Consider the following 24846-nt stretch of genomic DNA (forward strand, 5'->3'; position numbering starts at 1 on the left):
CAGTTTTTGGCAGCTATATACATCTCTGGTTACCATATATTTTCTCATCTTGGAGTTGTTCCCCTAATGCGCAACATTTACTAAAAAGTGTGACAAATTCCCCCAAAACAGAATGAGCAGCAGCACAATTGGTGTCATGCTTGGGATTAGCATATAAACAATGCTTCATTTTTTGGCATTTGAACAGCTCTGGTGGTGATGCACCAGTTCAGTCTACCCCAATGTAGTAAAAGGCTGACGGGCAATGACTCAGTGCAGCTGATTTGGACTATATCTACCCCCCCTCTCTTTCAGACCTGAACTTTATTCTTATGCACCGTTAACCTCGGAGAGAGGAGTGTGCAGTTTCACAGCATGCAGTATTATCATCATAATCATAAGTGCATCTAGGTTTAGCCCTCAGTCATGACGCACTTTATCAGACATGCACATTCGAGTTGCTGGCAAAGAATCATTCACACAGTGTCTAATGTCTGCTGTTTAACAGTGAAATAGCCATAAGCACTGCTTTGTGTATTTCTTGGCAAAGGCAGCTGTTTAGTGCCTGCAAGCCTTTGGTGGTGTTTTATACATGCATTTAAGAACAGACCCCTTAAGAAAGTACGACACTGTTTGCTGTTGGAGTCTGCACTACATGATTACTGTAGTACACTACCTGTAACTGTTTTCAGGTTGTAACTCTCCCCATGTGTGCTCCAGCCCAGGGCTTATGGCGTTCACTGATTTTCAGGCAGTCTTAACCGCTGCTTCCATCTTTATATGTACCCATGCAGCGAGTCTTATAGTTCCAGTGTCATGCACCTTTTTGGCACGATAATGAGCTGATAAAGAGAACAGCTTCCGTCTGAGGTAGATTAGTGACTGATGAACTCTCACCATCAATCTGCATAATAATATTTCAGCTTGTTCATCTTTGGCTTAAAGTCTAGATTCTGGGTAATAACACTACACACCTACCCTTTACTAACCCCTAACTACAGCATTTAAAAGGACAAAAATGTAAATCAATTCAATTTTACTAATGTAGCACTTTTTACAATCACAACTGTCTCAAGGAGCTTTACAGAGTGTGAACCCCCTTTTAGAGCAAGTGTCAGTAAAAACTCCTTTTTAACAGGAAGAAACCTTGAGCAGGACCCGACTCATAAGGGAGAACCTTCTTGCTGACAGTCGGCCGGGTAGAGGAGGAGGAGAAGAGGAAGACAGGACAGAGAGGATGAAGGAGAGAGAGGAGAAGAAGAGGGAAACAGGACAGAGAGGATGGAGAGAGGAACAAACATCAAACATTATAGAGAACAAACATGAGGGTTGTTGATGTTGTCAAGCAAGGTGAAACTATTGTCATCTTGGCAGCAATAGACTGTTTGCAAACATTTTCTTGAAAAAGTCCTTTTGTTGCTACACAAACAGATGCCGTTTAAAGCATGGTGTCATCTTTAATAAAGTTGCTGCTGCTGCCTTAACACTTAATGGAAAGACTGATAGAGGGAAGGAAGAAAGGGGCTCCAGTACCAGAAAAGAATTCACTCAGATGCAAACTCCTTTTTTACTGTCAAATCTCGATTTCCCCTCTGAGTTCTTGGTCTTTTTCCATTATTACTGCAGAGGGATATTTCCCAGCCGCATCTCCTATTTTTGTCAAGTGGGCTGATTGAATCTGAAGTCACAGGAGAAACCATCAGATGGGAATCATGTCCGATCCTTGTTACATCCACTTAGATAAGGGCAGCAGGTTATTATTCCAATAAATTTGCACACTTATTCTGAAAATGAAGCACACTTCCGTTGTGTTGTGTTTGGATACGTGTGAAGAATGGATTTGCACTACAGATTCAGTTGGGCCGCTGTGAGGAACGGCCTCCAGGGCAACATCTACAGAGATTTTAGTTCCTGAGATTCACTCCTCATGTGTCACATTATGTTAGTCTGCTGTCAGGCTACCTTGTCCAAAGCTTGTCTGAAAGCATAAAGGCGCTGTTCACCATAGAGGTGATGACAGACATGGGGTGGTGTTTAATAAATAGCAGAAGAGGAGCGTGGATTTTAAGATAGAGGGCATTTCTGTCGTGTTTCATCACAGGTACAGGAATATAAATGAGGGTGAAAATAGTTCTTTTGTAACAGAGCCGTTTTTTGTCTGAATGAGCTTTTGTGTTACTGTTTGTATTGTCTGTCAGAAGGGAAGCAACTGAACAACTCGAAAAGCATGGCTGGGACCCACAGACACTGCTTTCTTGTTCTCAGCGATGAGCATGTCTACTGATCACTAACACAATGCCGAGAGTCTCTGTGGACAGAGCATAGCGAGGGTCTCTCACTTTTTGCATAATGAAGAGATGTTCAACACATTATAACTTTTCAGGGGTTTTTCCTTGACTGCAGTAATGCCTGAATCTCAGTGCCTTTGACACACCACATGCTCACTGCAGAATGCTGGAGGCACACTGTATATATATCAGCCAGTCTTACTGTATATGTTACAATTGCCTTTTGTTAGTGGACGAGTTGCTTAAGAAAAGATGCTAAGTGCTCCCCTCTCAGAATCAGCAGCCCTTCAGCTGTTTGAAACATCTCATGTTGAGCCGATGTGCCCTCCGTGGCTCCACTTTACACACTGCATTGTCTTCAGAGCCTCGGGAAAGATCACTTTCTAGTGGTGAATCCAGCCATAAAAATGCAGAGAACTGTTTGGCCCTGCAGACTGGCTGCTTGTGCACACAGGCGTGAAAAGCCCCAGCACTGCCCCTGCGTGTCAACGCACTAATAGATTCCCAAGGGAGATGCGATCTTTTCAATAAATGATTCAGGAAAACATCAGTTTTGTGGAATGCAGCTGTATGTTACAGTTAAGACAGGGTTAAGTCTGGCCAAGGGTAGGTGAGCAAAGTTGTTGCTGACATGCTGAACGGCTGAAGTGAGGATTGAAGTTCACACAGATTAAAGAGATGCAGATTTAGCAGCTATTTAGTCATTTCTACAATCCTTAAATGAATGCATAAAGGTTGTTTTTCATGAGAAAAAATTCATGAGTGTTCATTTAAACACAGCTGTGAATTACTGGATCATAGAAACGAACAGAAGTACTGTATTCATCCCAAGCTGGGAACACAACAACAGCAGCAATATACAGGCACTCAGCATACTAACCACAGCTCTCTAAGGTAAATAAAACAATATATTATTTAGAAGAAAAAATAGACATAAAAATGGATATGCACAAAATTATAAGCAATAAACTATATATGAAAATAAGCTATTGGCATCCAGGAGCAATGGCATTGGTTCAAAAAGGTTCACACGTCTGGCTCCCACTGTCATGTATGTACTATGTTACATAATCCAATGTCTGAAGGTGACAGTATGCATAATTTACAATATGTGGTGTTGCACTAAAGTGCACTACAATCACCTTCAAAGTCAACTAATGCAAGGCTCCGCTTTAATGGGCCATAAATAGGAAATGATCTTATTGGTCACACAGAGCTGATCCACCTACTGGGAAAACAAAGGGTCTTTTCAATGCCGCTGAGTTCTGCAGTGTCCCACAAAACCAGGCTGTCACTGAAAACTTTCAGGGGACACTGAGACAAGTCCTTACACAGGGGGCAACAAAGCCTCATCAACCCAACTCCAATATCCATTTTAGTGTATTCTCAATCAAACATTGGACACAGCACTACAACATAAGACTTCAAATGATAACCGTCCCTGAGTCTTAACTGAGCGCCACTTTTACTGTCTTCGAGACACAACAGTGTTCAGAATAATTTATTTTACACTAGGTTTTTTCTGTGATTATTTCTGATGACAGCCATGAAGGCTTTAACTATAAGCCAAACAGCGAGGCAGGACAAGCTAAAAAGTACCGTTGAGTTGTTGGCTGAGGATTGGGAGTGACAGCTTATTTGAGAGATTTAAAGTGTTGTCACTTATGAAGCTTCAGGGAGGAGTCTCCCCGTCGGCTTATCCTTAGCAGTGTTAGAGCCGAACTGGACATGCTGGAAGTGTTTTGTTGTTATGCTGGAAGCGGGGCCATTTTCGTGGGGACAAATGTAAAAAAAAAAAGGGACATCCACTGAAAAAAAATCTGTGGATTAACACTGACAATGTGTGAGTTCTAATGCTGTACAGTACATCAAAGGCTGAATAAGTAGTCCTGACACAAAATCATATGAGAACACAGCAGACAGCAACAATGGCAGTCAGGTTGTCAAGGTGATTGAAACAGACCAAAATATTTTCTGCACAGTAAACAACAAGTGAACTAAATGTCTGAGCAAAGTATTTGCAGTACAAAGGAAAGTTAAAAGTTAAAATAATAAAAGCTTTTCAATGAGCCTTGAACAAAGAGCAGTGGACACCTCTACAGCCAACCTTGTCTGAGGTTAACCACAAGTAAAAAAATAAGAGCATAACATAATTGGTTTGCATGCTTAATTGAATGCTGGTATTTTGAGAGCTATCTGATTGTACAGCTAATGTAAATTAAGCCTCTTAGGATGAATATCCAGAAGGGAAGCGAAAAATAGCACTTTCAAAAGAGGCAGCTGTGAGAACTCTTTTGGCCGATTTTCAGTTCAAATCCCATGCAGCTTAGCTTGTCCTCCTCTGGGGAAGACATGCTGCTGATTGTCTTATTCCCCAGAGGGACTAAAGGTTAAAAGCCCCCACATGCAATCACACAGGGTTCCTGCAAAATCATGCAGAAAGCAGGAACTGAACATGTCTTAGCGTTATAAAGGAAATTGACACATTACTGAGCATAAGAGGAGGATGTTTTAACAAATGTGTCCAACTGCAATAGAGGTGATTAACTGTGACTGTTATTATTTTTCCTCCCACTTCCTTCCACCACCTACTTCAAACCTGGAGAGACAAGTACACCTATTTCTCTACCTGTTTTCGATGCAGCATGAAATATTGTTCTTAAGCTGATCAGAGGAGAATCTTGGTGCATCAGCCAGAAAATTAGGTGTAAAAATCATCAAAATAGTGCTGCACTTCAAACACGTTTTCAACAGTCTCATAGCAACAGTGGTTTCCATGTGCAGCAGGGCCGTGCTTGTCACTGCATGCCCTTTCAATGGAGGCATGCAACTTCTTGTAGGACATATACAATGTAAAGATAGCACACAGTCTTCTTAAGTAACTGAGTCTCCAATTCATTCTCAGCTGTCTCCCACACAGCTTACATAAGGTATTGATCTGAGTGTGCCAGACTTCAAATGGAAAAACAAGTGAGTAAGACATAACTCTGAATAGCTTCAGCATATAAAATATTTAAGTCTTTTCTTATCTGTTTGACACAACATTACTGCTTTTAAACTCAGTGATACCAAACTGGTAGGGGGAGAAGGAGCTGTAACAGAATTTTTTTCCCCCAAAACTTCCCCCTAGTGTTACCTCCCCATAGTTGTATGAAGTAATGGGCCCAAGCATGCTCCCAGAGGATGCAGTCATAATGAGCTTTGTTCACCAAATTCAGCATCACCCCTTTATTTTAAGTAAACTTCTGTTTCAAATCTTAAGATGATCTTAAAATTGAGGTGGACAGCTTCAGCCAAGTTGTGCCATGGCTGCCGCCATAATAATAAATTATAATAAGTTACTCTTGGTACTATTTAACATGATGAGACATGTGACACTTTACATCCATAACATTACATTACATTGCAGATCAGTGTTGGATAAGAGAGCAACATTAGGAAATAGAGAAATGTGTCCATCTGCTGTTTAGCAGTGGTGGAAATTAGAGTACATTTCAATTCATAAAGCTAATAAAATATTCTTAACTTTTATCTAAAAAAAAAAAAAAACATCTGTGCGTTTCCTTCAATAATCTCCACAGCGTAAATAAAAATCCCTTGCCCCAAATAAAACCCGACTACCATAAACAGATTTCTGCACATCATCACTCTGAAGAGTGTGTATCTGTAACAATCATGTTGGCAGTGACAGCAGACATTCGCTCAGTTCAGCTTCTGTCACACTTCAAGTGCTGTCATGCTAGTTTGGCTGAGCCCAGTCATCCTCTAAAGATGCAGCGTGTGAGCAGCCATATGCTGTTTGAGGCGATTTGGGATTGTGTAGAGGAGCAAGCGAACACAGCTGGACTGCTGCTGCTGCTGCTTGTGGTCTAAACATTTACTTTGGCTTTCAAATGAAATGTCGCTGTATACAGCCATATGCACTACACATTATATTATTTCTGCATTATTGCATCGTCACTGCTAAAAACAAGAATGAATGCCTTCTTCCTGACTGTGTAAAATGCCTGTAGTGCCACAGTGGAAATAGCAGGCTGTTAGTGTGACCAGAAATAGAGAACCCTTTGTATTCCTCTACTGAATACCCAAAAATTGATTCATTCACAGATTCAGAAAAGATTAGAAGAATTTTATAAAATGCAAGCACACAGATCCAAAAAGTGGTGAGGTGTCAGCACAGTGCCGCTTTTCATGCAAAGCAAAATGCAAATGCTCATTTATTGCTGGATTAGTTATTCGTACAGTCTGTGGGAGAACTGATACTCAGGAGACTGCAAGAGAAATCACTGAGTCAGGTTTTCTGTCCTCTGCGTTGACTGTTTGTCGATAAACAGGGGGAGACTTGTCGGTATTGACCCACGAGTCATTACCCTGACAAATACATCTTAATCAGCTATTTGACTGCATTTCACAACTAAACTAGATCTAATTTTTCTGAAGATAAGAGCATATAGTATTATATTCTGTATTATATCCCCTTATTGAAGAAAACACAGGCTTACTTAAATACAAAACCAGGCTGTCACTGAAAACTTTCAGAGGACACAGAGTCCCTACAGGGCAACAAAGCCTCCTCAACCCCACTCTAATATGCATTTTAGTATATTTTCAAACATTGTTCAAAAAGAACACATTGAACACAGAACACAGCACTACAAGCCAAGTTAAAGTTACTTAAATACATAAGTATGTATGATGTTGTGTGATGAATCACACCGTATTTGCTGTTGTCAAAGAAAATGCTATGCGAGACATTTCTACTGACAACATTACAAATGTTCTGAGGGGCTTAAAAGGCTTTTTTATTTTGTAGGTCAAAGCTTCTTCTTGAATACCCTGACTGGTGTGCAGTGTGACTGAATGAGGCCAATGGATTGACGCTGCAGGTAGAAAGAAGTGGAAGTCTGCTGACTGACACAGCGGAGATATGACATCAACCCAGAGGGCTGATATGGGAGTGCAGGTGTATGCTGGTCCAGATTGCCAAGCTTGGACCTTGTCAGTCATTTAAACAAATAGTACTCTGGCCCTGGAGCATCCTAAACCATCAAAAGGAAGGTACATTCAGGAAAGTCACTCAATATCAGCAAAAAGCACCTTCAGCTACTGCTCCACTTTCTCACTAACAGAATACATAAGCTAAGACTTCAGGACATGGATGACATACTGTATATCATACACGGTGTGGTAAATGTGATGGGTGCAGCAATGCCAATGTACAATGAAGTAGTAAGAAATATCTGGGCATTTATCGTACAACATTTTTATTTTTTGGGGGGGGGGGTATTTCTTCAGCAGAGATTCAAACTTAAAGATGAATAAAATCTCTACTTTTTATTTGTGGAGGGCATGCAGGTTTCTTCCAGGAAGATTTCAAGAGTTCTACAAAGAAAACAAAGTTCTAATGAACTGTAGTTTGCCTTTAACATATTCATTAGTTTCTGGTTTGCTATAAAGGCCATGAACCCCTACCTTTCCAATCCAGACTCACGTATCTCTGGACCATCAAGAAGATGGTTCATCCCTACCTCCATGCCCTTTCGGAGACGGACAGGTCCAAACAGAAAAAGCAAAAGAAAAGTCTGGGTCACTTCACAGTGAGCAGCCAAGAGGAACAGATTGCTTCTGCACTGCATGATGACAGTGGGACTGGCCTGAAAGGGGTCTTTGTTTGCCCAGGGGGAAGTTAGAATGGCATGGCTTTGCTGCACAAGGTGGCTTGTGGTCTGGTGTAACTGGGGCCATGGTGGCATGGGAGGGCTGCACTGTCTGCTGCAAGCCCTTTTACTCCTCAGTCTTTCCATACGTGTACTCGTGCAGCCATGGGGGCAATGATGTCACGCAGTGAGGCAGAAAGTGGGCAACTCAAAAATACTGCACAAAGTAGACTAAAACAAAGACTCCAACATATGCAGATGTGTGTGTGAAATGCTTGACTAGTCACTTTCAATGTTAACTTGTAATGAATTTGTGTTGTGCTCATGAGCATAAACACTCCCTAACAAATCCCAGTGGAACATGGTAAGAAAACCAATTAGCAAGTCCCATCAACAGAAAAATGCAACACGAGCTAAGGAGGCCAATACATCTCATCTGTTCAGAGTATTATTGTGCACGACTTTCATAGAGGAATAAAGCGTGTCCTTCTGTGCACCATGGCAGTGAGGAGCAGTGAAGCTGACTGTGATGTTTGTGGTAGTGTGAAGAGGAGAGAACATCAATCACCTCTGAATAAAGCAAAGAGAGCGCAGCGGTCCCAGAAGCAAAAGGTGTGTCTCAACACTATCATCACCTCCTCTGCCCACTGTGCTGCTGCTGCTGCGGCTGCTGTTCTGCTTTAGATGGATGAGCTGCCCTAAGATGAAAACCTCACGACCAATAACACAAGAATCTCCATACTCAGCAAAGTGAGACTGCAACTGGGAATTCTGCTGATAGATTCGTTGGTACAATGGATTTTATAGCTCCAGGGTGATTCTGACTACACAGCAACAATATAGAGCACATCTTTACCAGGAAAACAACTACAATGTTAAGCTATACTTCAGCTAACTATAGCTGTGCAAACATTGGTTTTACAAGCTGGGATTTTCCAGAATAAAATAATTTTCATCAAAATTTGGTACAAGATGGTATTGGATCATTCATATACTGCATACACTTACACATTCACTGCATTACAACTAGAGGCATGGAGTTGTTGACTTGACTGAGACACACAGATGAGGTTCAGTGCTGCAGACACAACAGCCCATTACATCAGTTTTAATCCTGCCAAACAAGGCTCTTGTTTCTTTGTGACTTTCCCTAATTACTAAATATGTGTAGTCAAATTGTAATCCCTGCTCTGGGATGAACATGGGGACACAGAACCATCCATTATGTGTCATTATTTAAACGTCAAGATGGAGTGGGGGTTGATCTATGGTCAGCATCACTTTTCATGTGAAACTCATGTGGACCATCTGTGGGGTGGCTCGCTGATGCAGTGAAGATGATAAACGAAGGTCAGCTTTAGGATGATGTATTCCCCTACTTAAATCCCAATTCCCTTTTAATCAGTGTGTGATAATAAATACAAAAAAAATAATTAAAACAAGAATAAGATTTGATGATAGTAATCACTTCATCCCTCAGTAACATCACCATCATCATAGTAAGCCTCGGTCTTTGCAGTCGGGGCATTAGTTCCTAAGCTGAAATAAGAAGCAGCCTTTTCTTCATATGTGCTGTCCTTGACATTGATCCTGAGTTCATTCAAGTGTGGTAAATGATGGGTTTAAACCTAGTGACTGCAGGGATTTTGTCTATGATCTCGGTTAATAAAGGCAATGTCATAACACAATGGAGGTTAAGAAATTTCCTTCGAAACGACCACAACCTTGACTCTGATTCATTTGAAAAAAGGACAAATGTCCTCTAATGTCTGCAGAAGCCCTGAGAGAACTGAATCTTCTTGCATGCCACCAGCCCTGATTCCAAAATGTTGATCTCATTACCACCATGTAATCAGCCCTTTTAATGATTAGGGCTCCTTTCAGCCTCCCAAGATCACGTCATCATGTGCTCCACTGGGATTCTGTCCTACTCTCCTAGCCCTGAGCTCACAGAAGCGTCAGGGCTGGATTAGCACAATGTGCTAATGCTGCACCCTTCAGTCTCTAATTACTGTACCAGAACAAGCAGATTTTCAGCTGCAGGGTGTATTGCCGAATGCATTGAACCACCTCTTGCTGTGGTTTTCCAGTCTTTACTGGTGTGCAGAATTTGGAAAAAGGAATGGAATAAGCCTGATGCTCAGCTTGCACGTCGTATGGGCCAAAAGCTTGACATAAACAAGAGTTAGTAACAGCTCTCTGTCATGATAAATGAACGAGAATGTGCAACACGAGGTGAGACATAGGTGTAATAGGGAGGAGAGTTTGGGAAAACATTACACAGCACACCTGAGGAGCACTGACGAAATGAGCAGTTGCCATGGTGATGAAGTGCTACAGCATCACAGTCCAAGAACAGGGAGATGTCATTTTTCACTCAGAAACACTAAAAATAAAACAGAAATTACAGCACAAGTCGAAGCTGCTGTACCTAAACGTCAAACTCATTAGTATGAAAAGGATCAAGCAATATTTAACTTCTACCTGATTTCTTTTTAAGTAGCTGTCAAATGAAGCTTTGGAAAGCTTCTTGAACCCGACCACGCTTCACACCAGAAGGATTATTATTCCCATACGGAACATATGACAGAAAGTAGGGCCGTATCTTCATGGTTCATTGGACTAAATTCTAAAAGTGGATTTTTTTTTTCTATAATCCTCTCAGGCTAGCGGTTACATAAAACATCTTGATTGAGAGAAATAATCCACTACTGGATATGAGAACAGGGTCACAGAGAAATAAACCTGCAGAGTGGGCTGCTGTGATCTAAACATAATGGACTGTGTGCAGAAGAAAGTGGAGATGGAGGCAGAAAACCTGACTTCGAGCTGCACAGCTGCACGACTCAGTACGTATGAAATGATTACAGGATTTAGCTTCTTTTCAGTGGAGCAGTATAACGTACACCAGCTCTTAATATCACTCATATTTGCTTCTCTGTGAATTAAATTTCCACTGCCTCGCTGTGACCTTCTTCTCTATAAGAAATGAGACATCCATCTGTCTTTCTCTGGCGTTGACATGCTGAGGAATTTGTGGCCGAGCTTAAATAACGTTATATTGTTGGTTTGGCAGTCAGCTGTGCCCCCTCTGCCTTTCTCTCACTGCCTCCCCACAGTGACTCATCAGGCAATAACCTTGACAAACGACCTTCAACACCCACACTCAGCACATCAACACTGACAAGATTTACAAAGCAATTTAGAATTGGCCTTCATTTCCGTCCATCTGTCATCTTCCCTATTATGTAGGCTTCTAAGTATTTATATAGTCATGATTCACCCTCTGGTAGGTGGAACAGAAAACATTATTATTTACAATAATAGTGCTGATTTCAATGTTTACCTGGTAGATTCTCTTGTTGACCAGTTTGTTGACCTTTGTCATGACATCTGCAATATTTCTCCAAAATGCATACAGATGCTGTCAGTTATGAGAAGGAATACAAAAACACTATAATATCTGTCAACAGTGTGCAAGGAGGAAAAGTAGAGCAGTGCAATATGCCAAGGACCGTCCTGTGGGACAAATGCAACGTGCAGCGTGGGTATTACTGCCAAAAATCCCTATGCCTGTTTCAACTGGGCCAAAGATGCATGGTTGTGTTGAAATAAAAACCGGTGCTGTACGTAGGAAGAGGAAACTGTGTGCAAATCAAGCATTGCATCACTGTTTACTACTGATACTGTAACAGTTAAGTCACAATAGAAACGGAGCAGATTATTATTTAAAAATAGGGCATCTCTCAATAACAGTACAGCCACAAAAAAACTACAGTTTCAAAGGAAGACATTTTTCATCACATTACATCAAATTACAAATATATTCACATGAAGGGCTTAGGGCTATATATTATTTTTTGCTCAATAGGTGATGTCAGCCAGCAGCCAAAGAGCAATACTAATGCACATATAAGGAGGAGGAGGGGAAATAGCCCTTTAGCCAGACTGTGTGGTTGGTGAGCAGTTTAAACCAGGAAGGACGGACTACTCTAACGTTTTCCATTGGAATAAAGATAATGTGTATCATTAAGTGATGATGTTCTGCAGTGGAAGGCCTGAGGAATTAACAGCATCAGTATCATAGCTGACATAAATGGACACAGACGGACTGAGCTGTAGTCGACACCTGCACCAGTGAACAGAGATCCTTATGGATGAGTCGTGTCACTAATAGAGTTCATTTTTTTTAATGATAAGACAACAGTACATACAGACTTATACAATGACCATTGATTCTAATTGTGTGTATTGCATGCTGAATGACTCATATGACAAAACTAAAGAGCTCCTGTGACCATTGCCACCGAGAGAGAGAGCGGATTTAGAAAGCTTTGGCAGAGAAAGACAGAAAATGATGCTATATTTGAAGAATGGATCCATGCTGATAAAATCAGCTTTTTTATCAGCATAATCCCCAGATTGGGTTTGCTATTAGAGGATGGAGGAGATAACAGAAACACAGAGCCATAGCCTGAGGACCTGTGATTGCTATGGTCGGATTGGAAACAGTGCAAGCAAACATTATGGTTTAAACCAAAGTGAGAGACATCTGTGTGGTACAGGAGAGCTCCTGAGTGGCATGACAAGCTGTAAAACAGCCTGCTTGCAGTACCTATGCTGGCCATGGAATGTGTCACATTGTTAAATTAGCATGCAATACAAAACCTTTGTCAGCCTATGTGCAGGTAGGTCAGACACACGAGTCATGATAAATCAAATCCAGGTGATATTTACAGTGAATGAATTGAGCAGTGGAGTACTGACAGCAAACTGACCAACTATCTGACTATCTGACCAACACTGCCTTACAGCCGGCTGGTAATCACTATATTTGCACAAATGCACAGCCTTGGCAAAGACTCAAACACTAAATTCTGCCCCCACCACAGGCAAAAAGGAGAAGCGCTTCAAACTCAAAGACATGTCCCACATAAGCAGCAGACATTTTCTGCTAAATTAGCAATAATCAACCTCAGCGAAGGTGCCCAAAGAGGCTGTGCATTGTGCATTTCTTTGAAAAAATAGTATGATCTGAACATCCTCTGCATTCAGTACCAAATACATAATTCATATATTCCTTCATGGATTATTTAACTACTTGCAATTTTAAGGCAGTCTGGTTTAGGCAATGATGTAATTAATGTAAAATGACAGCAGAAGTACACATCATCTCCTTCATCTCATCCCTAATGACTGCTAAACCTGCTTCACTGTGACAAGGGGTTGAGTGCACTTAACACAGGAGTAAATAGCAGCTACATCATATTTTAAGGTAAAACAAATAATAATCTCAAATTGATTGTCAATCCCAAGTTAATCATTACCAAGCCATCAGCCAACAGCAGTCTGACTCTTCTCCTACCAAGGGAAACAGGTAATGGGATGTCCTAAAGGGCATTCCTGAGGGCTTTCTGTATTGCTCTGCTGCCACTCCTCAGTTAGCTACCCTCATTAATTATAGAGGCCAGTTAATGCCTGCTGCTGTACATGAGGCCTTTCAGGAAGGCCCAGAGGAGGCAGGAGGCAGAGACGTGGTCATTGATAATGATGCCACAATTCATTCAGGAAGAAATGCAGTTCTGTGAGAAGGTAGAAGAAATGAGCTGAGTCAACTGCACAAAGCAGCTAAATGCATTGTTTAAATCCAGTATTATTATTGTTATGCAATGTCTGAGAACACAGATGCATGCAAGAAGTCCAGATCTCAACAGCTGCTTGTACATGTTTATGTATAGTGTAGGAGTGCACTGTAACATGAAGTAAAAGAAAACACAACTTCACGACTTTGACACTAGAGCAACAATATCTCAAGACAATACCTGAGTTGTTGTTGTTATATATTATAAACTATATAAACAACAACACAATACAAATTTGACCATATACAGTACAAGTACAATCATAATGTTGTCAGATGAAAAGTCTTGAGTATTTTAAAGGGTTAATTTAGCAGTCTTTAAAGAGTCTGTTCCATACAAATCAGCAAGTAGTGTAACTTACAACATTCATACAGAGTTGTGATCTAGTGTCAGTCATTTCCAGCCTCACTGCAGATTCCCATAACACATTTCTTTCATGGGGTTATATCACGATAACACCTGCCACCTAAGCATCTGCTTCTATCAGCATAGAAGGCCATGCAGGATTCACATTATGTAATGCGATAAACTTTCGACACTCCTTTGAAAGGCAACAAAACTGCAGCACAGCATAAAGAATACAATCTATCCCTGAGATATATAACAGAGCATTTGTACACAGGGCGGATTCAGATATTGAAAGTCACAGATGCACTCATGATTCATTAGCTTCGCAATTTGCTTGAGGCATCATGTGGGCAGAGGTGGCTCTATCTTTCCTCTGTAGAGTTTACTCTCTGTACCTGCACCGAGGAATGACTGACGCTAAAAATAGCAAAGCACACCACAAAACAGACCACAGCATCATCAGTTTCCCTACAGCCCACATGATGCCTATTGATCCTAATTTTGATTGGACTGATTCACACTTAATTGCATTTTGATGAGGATAGCACATATGATACATGGAGAGCTTTGTAGGATTTTTTATTAGACTATGTTTATAGTCTATGTTTATAGAGAAAACAGTAGGTGAGTGCTGCATGAGGTCAAAAGACTTTTTTGAATTAATCAGTAGAATCAAGTGATCTTCAGAATGAGGGGGGCAAATGTAATGTATGAAAAATGTAATAATTTAATTTAAAATCCGAGGCACTGATATAATAAAATCCTTCATCCTGAGTTAATGAAAAACACATGTTAAATACAAGACAAAACACATCACATGACTTAAAAACATCCTTCTGAAATCCTTGACTGCCACTCTCTATTGTGGACTGCTGGTTTTTGGACTACTAGGCATTTTCCATATAGAATAAAGCTGTTCGTTTAATATAAAGCTAAACATTTGAAACGCACCATAAAATAATAAATTGTTGTTTTTTTTGTTTTACCACTTCCACAATAGACATAGCCACAGATGCCTGGAGCACACAATGTCTCTTCCTTTCCCAATGAGTTGGAAGACTGACATGCTGGGTAGCTATGCAAACAGCCCTTTATTCCCCTCAGTGGCACCTGTCTCCCACGCTTGGGGCAGTGGGGAGCTCCAGGAGCACCATTTATTGAGAGGGAAGCACCACTGTTGAAACAATCCCCTTTAGACTGCTATTCTGCTGCCATATGGCACACCTCTGTCTGTGTGCTAAACCAAAACAAAGAGAGCTAACGCCAAAAGCTGAAATTATTTCCGGAGGCCTGTTCTTTGTACTTATTGTGTCTAGTTTTAAGAAGCTAATATATGGGCACAAAGCACACAATGAGTGGAAACAATGAAATGGTTTTCAACACAATGTTTGTGCTTGAAAATATATCCATGAATGCAAGGTTTCTTTCTCCGTGTCATGTGATCCTTGCTCAGTTCTTATACGCTCACACACCGGACAGCACTGTATATATGCATCAAATGCTCATAGGACACTTGCAACATGGCTCTTGGGACACCAGTGTTTGTCTATTAGATTTAATTACCTTTGACTTTAATATTGATGTATAAGATCCCAGAGGGTGATCTCCCCTGACTTTACACCACAGCAGTTATTATAGACTCAAAACAAGCTTCTTTCAGTGCCATCAAAATTTCAGAGACATTGATTTATTACCAAATCCTTGCTGTTTATCAGCAGTAGTGATTCGTGAAGTGGGTTTTTCTACAGTTTTTTTTAAACATGATCTAGCTAACCCACTGGTGGACAGCATTTTCTAAGCAATCTGTTTAAGGTCAATCAGCAATAAAAGAGTCATTGGCTCGGTCTCCCAGAGTCTTGAATAAGTCAAAGGAGGTTACTAAAAGTATTAAATCCCTTGAAAAACAAGAAACCTCTTTTAACCAGTGAATATCGGTTGTATTTAAACAATATGTCCAACCTCACAAGTGAGTTGCTAATACTGCAAGTATTCTCCTCTTGTATCTCAATTGATTGCACCACACTGTTAAAGAATCTCCACCATCTTGTTTCATACATTGATAGAACAATGCCTTTTGTGCACAGCACACCTTCCAGTGATGATTGTGGGAAAAAAAATATATCACATAGTTTTACATAAAAGAATGCAGAGGAGTGCATCTATAGCTCAGAAAATATCAAATGCTCTTTTCAGTCAGTAATGATGACACAAACACCCCCTGAGAGACAGTCACAGTGAAAATCATATGCACAACTGTTACACCATAAACCCATACAGTGTAACTACTTGGCCTGAAAACCCATTTTCTTGTGTTAGGTTGTTGCAGTGCAGTTGTTTAGTTCTAGTGCTGTTCCTAATGTGATTTCTTGTGCTAGAGGTGGAAAAGATTGCTGTTGTAGCTGTAAACATGATACGGGACAGATGATCTGAAAAAAACATTTTTCTTGTTACCCAAGTCCACTACAATTAACTGAGTGAAGAGAGGAGACACTTAAATAACACATCTTGACTTGTCAAATACATCCAGACACACAGCATAATGAACCAGAGATAATGTGAATGTTTTTCCTAAACTGATTTGAAGCAGCTGTCGTAGCAGAGGAAGACACCTGTGATACAGACAGTGGCAGGCCCTGGCTGATCAGGTCATTTAGACCTAAAGCCCACCTGCTTCAGTGCTAACTTAGTCTTCTTTCACTCCACTGGAGTAATTTAGAGACATATGTGTGTTATATGAACTGTTGCCCATAAAGTTGAAATAATTTTGACACATTACTATTTTAGATTTCAATGTGATATGGAAATCACTGATCAATAAAGTTTTGAGAATATATACAATTCATCTACCAATAATAAATCACACTGTCACAATCATTTCACAAGACGTACACACCTCAACAGCACCGTAGAAAGATCTGACTGCACTCTTTATCATTCTGGTTCAGGGGAAAAACAATCACTACTCACAGCAGTTTTGGGTGCCCGTATTCCCAGGATGCAACGCGACTATTATCAAAATTCACCAAAAGAGATGCCACAAAAAAGACGTGCAATATGATAACTGTTAGTAATAAAAAAAAAAACATCTTTTGATCAGAGGTGACACTTGACTCACAGGACTCATTAAAACCAGGTTTGAAAGCTGTATGTATAAATATGAAAGCTGGAAGGGATTGGATCATCGTCTGAAGAGTGATGTGATGGAGAACTCAAACCGATGATGGTAGGTGACAGGTAGGTGCCGTCCCATTTTTCTAATTTGCAACAGCACAAAAATGGCAAATGGAAGACACACTCTTTCTGTGTAGATGAGGGAATAAAATGCAGTCCATTGACTAAACTAAAGCAAGCAGCAGTACACAAGGATGCCTGCTCAGAACAATAACATGGCAACTAAATCAGAAGAAGTAACCTTTGCTCTAAATGATCAGATTCATAAAATAAATATTGCAAACTGAACAGAGTAATCTTTTAAAGAGCAAACATATGCTGCTTTTAATGAAAACACATTTGTTGAATTGAACCAGAACCTGCAGTGGACAGCTGTCTTTGTGTCTGTTGTGTATTTCCACTGGCCTGCCTCTTTGTCTCCTGTGTGTGTTCATCTATCTCCTCTCCAGAGACACTCATCTCTTCTGACTGCTGTGCTGACACACACACAAAGGAAAAGGAGACTGACTGCATGCATGAATAGCTGTTAGTGTAATCTGCAGGCCCAGATGCACGTGGAACAACGGGAGTCACCCAGCCCTTTATTTGATGCAAAGATAGATGGATGATATGCCATGCAAATATATACAGTATGCAGAGGGACAGACATAATGCAAGCATACAGAGATAAATAATGACTTTCATAAGGCCCCTCAGTCATCTAACAACCTACTGTAACACACAACTCCTTCTCTGGAGAATAATTATCCCGAGTGGATGATAAATTAGACACAAACTAAACACTTAAAGGCTGATTTTTCAACTCTAAACACCAAAAACAAGCAGCACATCCTGTCTTAGTGTTTTGTTGCATCATTGCGCACAGCTGTCTCAAAGCCTCTCCACTCTCTGTCTTTCTTGTTGTTCATAAGCGGATTTGTCGGACTGTATGCCATGGTACACCTGAGAGAAAGCGCATATTGTCAGTCTTTTGTAGCACAGAGATAAAGGACAGTAAAGGAGTAGAAGACAATGAACAGACTTCTCTCTGTCAGTGCAGCTCAAGTATCCCTCTTCACACTCTCCCAGCCACATCTGTACAAAGATGACAGGATGGAGTCGTATGCACTCAGCAGTGAGAGTGCAGATGGCTTGCCTTAATGACCACTTTTATTATGATGCTCCAGATCAGCCACTTTCCTCTAGTAAACAACACCAGTCATCCAGCCAGCTCCTGTTGCTTTACTGGGGATAACTTTATCTTTATAGAGCATCTGAAGGGGGACAAGAAGGTGCAATTTCTTCCTCATTTCATTAGAATTATGAATGGCTGTCAACAGTATTATTGCAGCTTAAGCAATACTGTGTAATTTGGTACTAATGAGCTTCATGTGTGCCAAATTAAATTGCCCACATATCAGCAACAACTCTGATAATGACTAAATTAAATTCTAACGTTAACATGAGCATGTCAGTTCATATGTCTACTACTGCTGGACTAATTAACACCTTTAAATTATACTCAGATGGACCAGTCTGATACGCTTGATCGTACTGGCAGCCATTCTGACCTGATTATGTTTGAATGATCATCTTGTGGGCTATGGGCTGTCACAATATCAAGAATCAGATTATTTGGAAACAGTCAAATTACTCCAGCTGTAGCAGCATCATTTCAGAGAGTTTCACTCCCTCATTTTTTTTGCTGCACATCAAATCTCAGGACACCAGTCACTCCGAGTACGCCACCAGCTTTTTACAAAATGTTGCTTAAAACATGAAATGTAAGTGCACTGTTTAGTCTACTGTTAAACTCCTTAACCCTGTCTGCAGGTTCCATACTCATGTTTTATTTATACATGACTCACAGTCTGGTGGAGTGCTGTTTTTAAACAGAGTATTGGATGGTATAGTGTTTAAATAAATCAGTCTAAAATAAGCTGTTATCAAGTGATATACTGTCAGCTTAACACAAACCCTGAAGGATCGGACAGCTCTTCGTTTGAAGATCTCCGTACTTTTTGCTGAATATTACATTATCCAGCCAACACAAAGTCATCATTCAGTCATAAAATGAATACACAATAAGCAATACCTCACCCTTCTGAAGTTAAATCCCTGGAGAAGAGGCTGCATGGGTTTAGCTGTCTCGTGAAAATCAACGGAGCCTGCCAGCTGACAAAAGCAACACAGGCTCAAAACTATCCCTAATTTTCTAAACCAAGCCAATAACATTTATATACTGCTCTGTTTAGTTCTTGAGCAACGGCATCTCAAGACCACGTGTAAAATCACAGTTGGAACGTAGAGAACAACTATTTGCTACTACACCCTTTGCAACAATTTGACATTCAATCACAGGATATTGCCTGCTTGTTTTTTGATAAGCAATTACTGCTCAACAAAATATAAAAGCAAAATCCCACAGAGCGGTGAGGAGGTAAAACTGCAGAGGAGACAAGATGCTGAGGCATGGATAGAGGGAAGGAGAGACGGAAGATGGAGGGGAGGAGTGGCAATCATTAGCTCAGAAAAACCCTGCAGTGAGACGGCGTGCAGCTAAACCACAAGCCTGATGATGCAGACAGAGAGACAGAGGTGACCCGTGGAGCCGGTGAGGGCGGGATGGAAGAAGGAAGATCGAAGGAAGAAAAAGGGAAATATGTCTTAGAAAAAATTATAGAAATCCTGCTTTTTAACACATTAACACACAAGACAGAAGTGAGAGTTGAAGACTAAATTAACGTCTCTAGATTTCATTATTGTCTTTGCTATCCTGGCTCTGTTTCAGTACTTTGTTGACTGGTGAACCAACAGAAGACTGTCATGGCTGTCAGACCGCATCTGATTCCAGCTTAGCACCTGGCCAATGTGTTGATAACACCCACATTAGTATTAATCTCCATCACAATGCATCCTTTGTGTTGGCGAGAATGACCAAGGATTATTCACAAGTAACAAAATTGTTAGACTGACAAAGAGAAAACTCAATGCTCAATTGAAATGCACAAACAAAAAAAATATCTTTCAGAAGATTTTTTAAAGGAATCTAAAAGAAATAAAAAAAAAAACAAAAAAGCAGTTTTTCACTTTGAGAATAGTGTACGGGCCTATCCCTGTGCTTCCTCATTAGTCTGCGGAGGCACAAGGCCTTGAAGTACAGAGCGAGACAAAGGCTGGATTCTCTCATACAGCAAAGAGCTCCGAAGCCCAAAGACAAACAGGAGCAGGGCAATGAGGGAAGTATAGAGGAGAGGGAAAAAGTAAAGTCTGACTGTGGACAGCAGCATTGTGAATCATGGTAAATTAGATTTTTTAAAAGGGATTCCACGTGGTATTATAACTGTAATACAGCACAATTTGCATTATACATTTTAAATTGTAAAATTATGCAAACAATGTATTAAACTTTCATTTAATACTCATGTAAAATCATATTTGTTTGTGCCCTCTGTTAGCAGGTCTCTGCCAAACTGTGATCGGCCCCAAAACAAGAACATGAGAGTAGTTACACAACAAAAATTGCTCTGTGCAAAATGAGGCTCGTTACAAAACATAACCCGATATCCAATATTAAGTTTGTTGTCCTCGTACAGTGAAATGCTAAGCCTGATATAACACTGCAATTAAAATTCTGTTTGATACCAAATTGCACTCCCAAACTTTTTGAGGTCAGCGTTTGAAGGCACTGAGGCTTGTGCATCACTCCTTTGCATCACAGCTGCAGGTTACAAACACCCCGTTATCTGTAATTAATCACTTGACACTGTTTTCCTCTTTCTTAATGTGCAAAACAATCCAAGGCTCTCCCTTTTGCAATCCCTCCTTTACCAAGATTTGCACTCCTACATGCTAATTCATTTATGAGGCCACTGAGGGGTGTAAATAGAACCAACAAACTGTGCAATCTGTTTGTATTACCATGGCTGTAGGCTATCACTTTTTACAGTGAGCCCTGACCTGAGAGGGGAACAGGAGCATCTGCGCTGCTACGTTCTTGTCCACTCCTCTCATTAGCAGACCAGGGGTGTTTAATATTCATGCTTTCAGGTGGAGCATAACCTCCAGCCACTCTCTGTTTCCCTTTGTCGCACAATGCATCCTAGACAGCATAATCGAGGGCTCAGTAGGCTGCTCCCGACACAGTGACAGACAGCCTCCCTGCTCTCCATCCAGCCCACACACACAAAGAGACACTGGGGAATATAAGAGGACCATTTGGTTAGACAGACCCAAACAAGCTCTACACCTACATTTGTGCCTGAAGCTGAGTTGATGAGATTTACAAAAGAAATAAAGCATTAAGTATTCATGTGTGTAAGTTCATGTTTAAAAGGGGCCATTTGGCATCTATATTCTGTCATTCATGAGTCCCAGAAGCCTAAGTTAGGCAGAGTTTAATTTCAATCCTCTGATACTCTGCTGGAGTATCAGAGCTGTGTGTGAGAAAGCAATGAAACAAGGGTGAAGATTAAGGACTACACCCAGAGCAGCGGCCCTCTGCAGCAATGACACAATTCACCAGTCCTCTCATTATCGACCACAAGTGACTGATAGAGTGAAGCTGCCCCCACATATCAACTCCCATGAAAAAGACATGGCTACAAGTCAGGTCCGCCACTGCTCTGCTGTGTGGATAGACACTAGTGATGTAATCCTTAATAGCCAGCAGCCATGCGTCACAGGTTCAACCAATCATGGCACTGGTGTGCAGCTATGCTGGTAAACACTCTCCTGAGATTTCTTCTCATGAAAGATTCAGCCTTAGCACACATTTTAATCATTCATATGAGACAGCAACAGTGCTATCCATCGAGAGTTCTAAGGACACATACCTACACACAGACGTATACACTCTTTCAAAATAGGCACATTGTGCACACATATCATGTATAGTCAACCTTCAGCTGGACTCTTCTGAAGGTCCTTACTAAGCTACATTTCCTGACGAAGACCTTGAGTTAACATTATTTGATGACTAATCTTTATATGGATGCGTTAAAATATATACAGTCAGTGCCATGCAAGCACAAGTAAGTAAGTGAAGGGGATTTTTGCTATTGACTAACAGACCTATAACACCAAATTATTGCATTTTCAGATTGGGTAGGGAAGACAGCCTCTTCCATGTTGTGCCACCACATTGTAGAGTGGTCCCAATAAAACACAGACTCTGGACCTTATTCATAATTATGTTCAAGTGATGCCCACTGAAGGCTCTACGACATGCCTGGAAATAAAGGGTTGCGGTGTGCATCCTCACCACTAGATAACAGTAGATCATAAACAGTACTTTAAAAGAATATTTTAATTTTTATGTACTGAAAAGTAAGTAATAAGAATCTGAACTCCTTTATTTATCCCTGAGAGGATTTTTTTTTTTTAATGTATAACTTTTTTAATATAGACCTTTTACACTGCATACAGTGCTGGCACCAAAGTCTAATTTACAGTGGAGCAAAGAACCACCAACAACATCTTTGGTTTGTGTCAAACAAGCTAAAAAACACAGTTTCTAATGGAAACTCCAGATTTGCTCTTCCAGCATCATAATGTGGAAGAAAAAGTAATGTAAATGGGTGTTTTAAATGTCTACAGGAATCAGAGGGCTCAATGTGTGTCAGGGGAACAGTTGGACTGTCTCAAGGTAGTGCTTGTTGATATGGACAGACATGGCATCAGTCATTTCACCTCTAACAACATTTAAGGAAATAAAATACCTTCCTGTGACTGCAAAAGGCCAAAGTCTTTGTCGGGGCTTTTGGAGAAAGGAATCCTGACCACAAAGTGATCTCACATTTTGTCAGAGTAACTGTGGAGTCCCCGTAGCAACAGCTGAGCCGCTGGCACTGCGCCTCAAAGTGAAGCACCCCTCAGTACACACACACAGAGGCTACCATCCCCCAGCAGCCCCCGCACCAGGACGTCAAACCATCTCAGGAGAACTTTCACAGAAGTGATTTTTCACACTGCCAGAAAGAGAGCATAGAAAAATCCCTTGACATAGCTATCAGCATGTATTTTTAAAATGTTAACATTTGTGACGCTGCCCTGTAAGCTGGTGGTTTTCTAAAACAGTTATTAGAAAACTAAGAGGAAAACACAGGTTTCACAGGGCATAAGCTATAATTACCTCTGTATCAGGAAAACATGCGGTTTGCTTCTAATGAATTAAGAACAACACAGCACTGCTCGCTTTCAGGGTTCGCAACACATTCCTACTGTTGAGGGGGACGTTATGATCGTAACATCGTAACACATTTTTCAAATACAAACAGCCTGCAATTACGTAGGTGTCTGGGACTTATCAATAACAGTAACAGTAATGACAGTATACACCACCGCCATGTCTGATACAGTAGTTTATTTACATGTGATGTGCTTGTTATTTCGAAAATGACAGCACAGCTAATTCTCAAGCTGCCTCCCTGCTGTAACACTGCATTAAAATCACAGAGCAGAAGAGGCCTGCGGGCAAAAGAGGATTTCAGGCACTTCCATCAACCTGCAGAGAAGCAAATCTGCAGGGCTGTGAAATGATAAGTGCTCACTTTTCCTCCTCCAAACATAGTGCAGGAATCCATAATTCATTAAAGCAAAACTTAAGTGTATGCATTACAGCTGCCACAGAGACATTTTCTGCCCTTATTTTAGAAAGCCCTCTGTGTGTCCTGCTTTGCATCGGTGCTTCTTATATTTAGTGCTTCTAATTTCTGCTGAAGGTGGCTTGGTTTTGCAGACACCATGGGGAGAATGAAAGGAAGCTGACCTGAGCCAGAGGCGACTCTGAATATGGTGCCATTAAAAAGTTTAGGGAAAGGTTCAGAGTGTAATAGAAAGGCTGATGGAAGAAAAACTGCTAAACTGGAAGCAGGACAGCGCAAGCAACAATAAGGGACAGGCAGAGACTGAACTGCCCCCCCCTCCTTTAGGTGTCCTGGTCCCCTGTGTGTTTGTTTTTAGACAATCTATGAAAGCCAGAAAGGAAGTAAGGCAAACAGAACTAAATAAGTAACACACACCAGCCAGGTGGATTATTTTGGTCCAGGTTAGACACGATGCCAGACAGTCATAGCAGGGCTGTAGCTTTCTCTCCTCTTTCACTCCGTTCCCCTCCTTCCACCGTGGTGACGTCAGCCACCCAGACCACACGACTCTGCTGCAAACAGCACACCTGCTGGCTTCACAGTCCATCTGGCCCAGCTCCATCTCTGGCCCAGCTCTCCAAGCACAAATGCAGATCTGTTTACAACCTGGGCACACAGTCACGATCCAGTACAGTAATTGCAGTATCTATTTCATGCTTGCTCATTGGGGGGGAAAGAGGTATGACTGCAATATAGGCTGCAGATGATAACAGATCTCTGAGTGACAAGAACCATGCATGTCCTATTAATGTTTCATTGTAACGCATCGCAGGTTAAATAACTCTTGGAGCGTCTTTAGTGTGTCTACATGTAGCCGACATGTCCCAGAACTCCCAAAGGATTTCCTTCCTGCAAAGCATCAACAAATTGAACACTTTTGTCTTGTAATTGAAGTGACAGGCCCTCTCACCTACTTCTCATAAAGATAAAACTGCACAATCATCAAAGCGAGGGCTGGTAGTAGTGAGACAAAAAGCAGAAGCAGGGCCTAGGCTCGTTTAAAGTTTCAAAGCAATGTGTCCCAGCTGACAATAACAATAGTTGCTATTGTAAATGCCAGTTGTAAGGAGGGAATACCACACACACACAAACACACACACACAATTATCTCTAATCTTGCACCAACATCACATGA

At 41.0% G+C, this 24846-nt stretch overlaps 1 protein-coding gene across 2 annotated transcripts in view; it reads right to left on the reverse strand.

Annotated features, from left to right (window-relative positions):
* Positions 1-24846, reverse strand: part of frmd5a (FERM domain containing 5a) — a 51042-nt gene that overhangs the window by 25478 nt on the left and 718 nt on the right. The window lies entirely within an intron of this gene.

The sequence above is a fragment of the Parambassis ranga genome, chromosome 19 (genome assembly GCF_900634625.1).
Source record: "Parambassis ranga chromosome 19, fParRan2.1, whole genome shotgun sequence".
NCBI lineage: Eukaryota > Metazoa > Chordata > Actinopteri > Ambassidae > Parambassis > Parambassis ranga.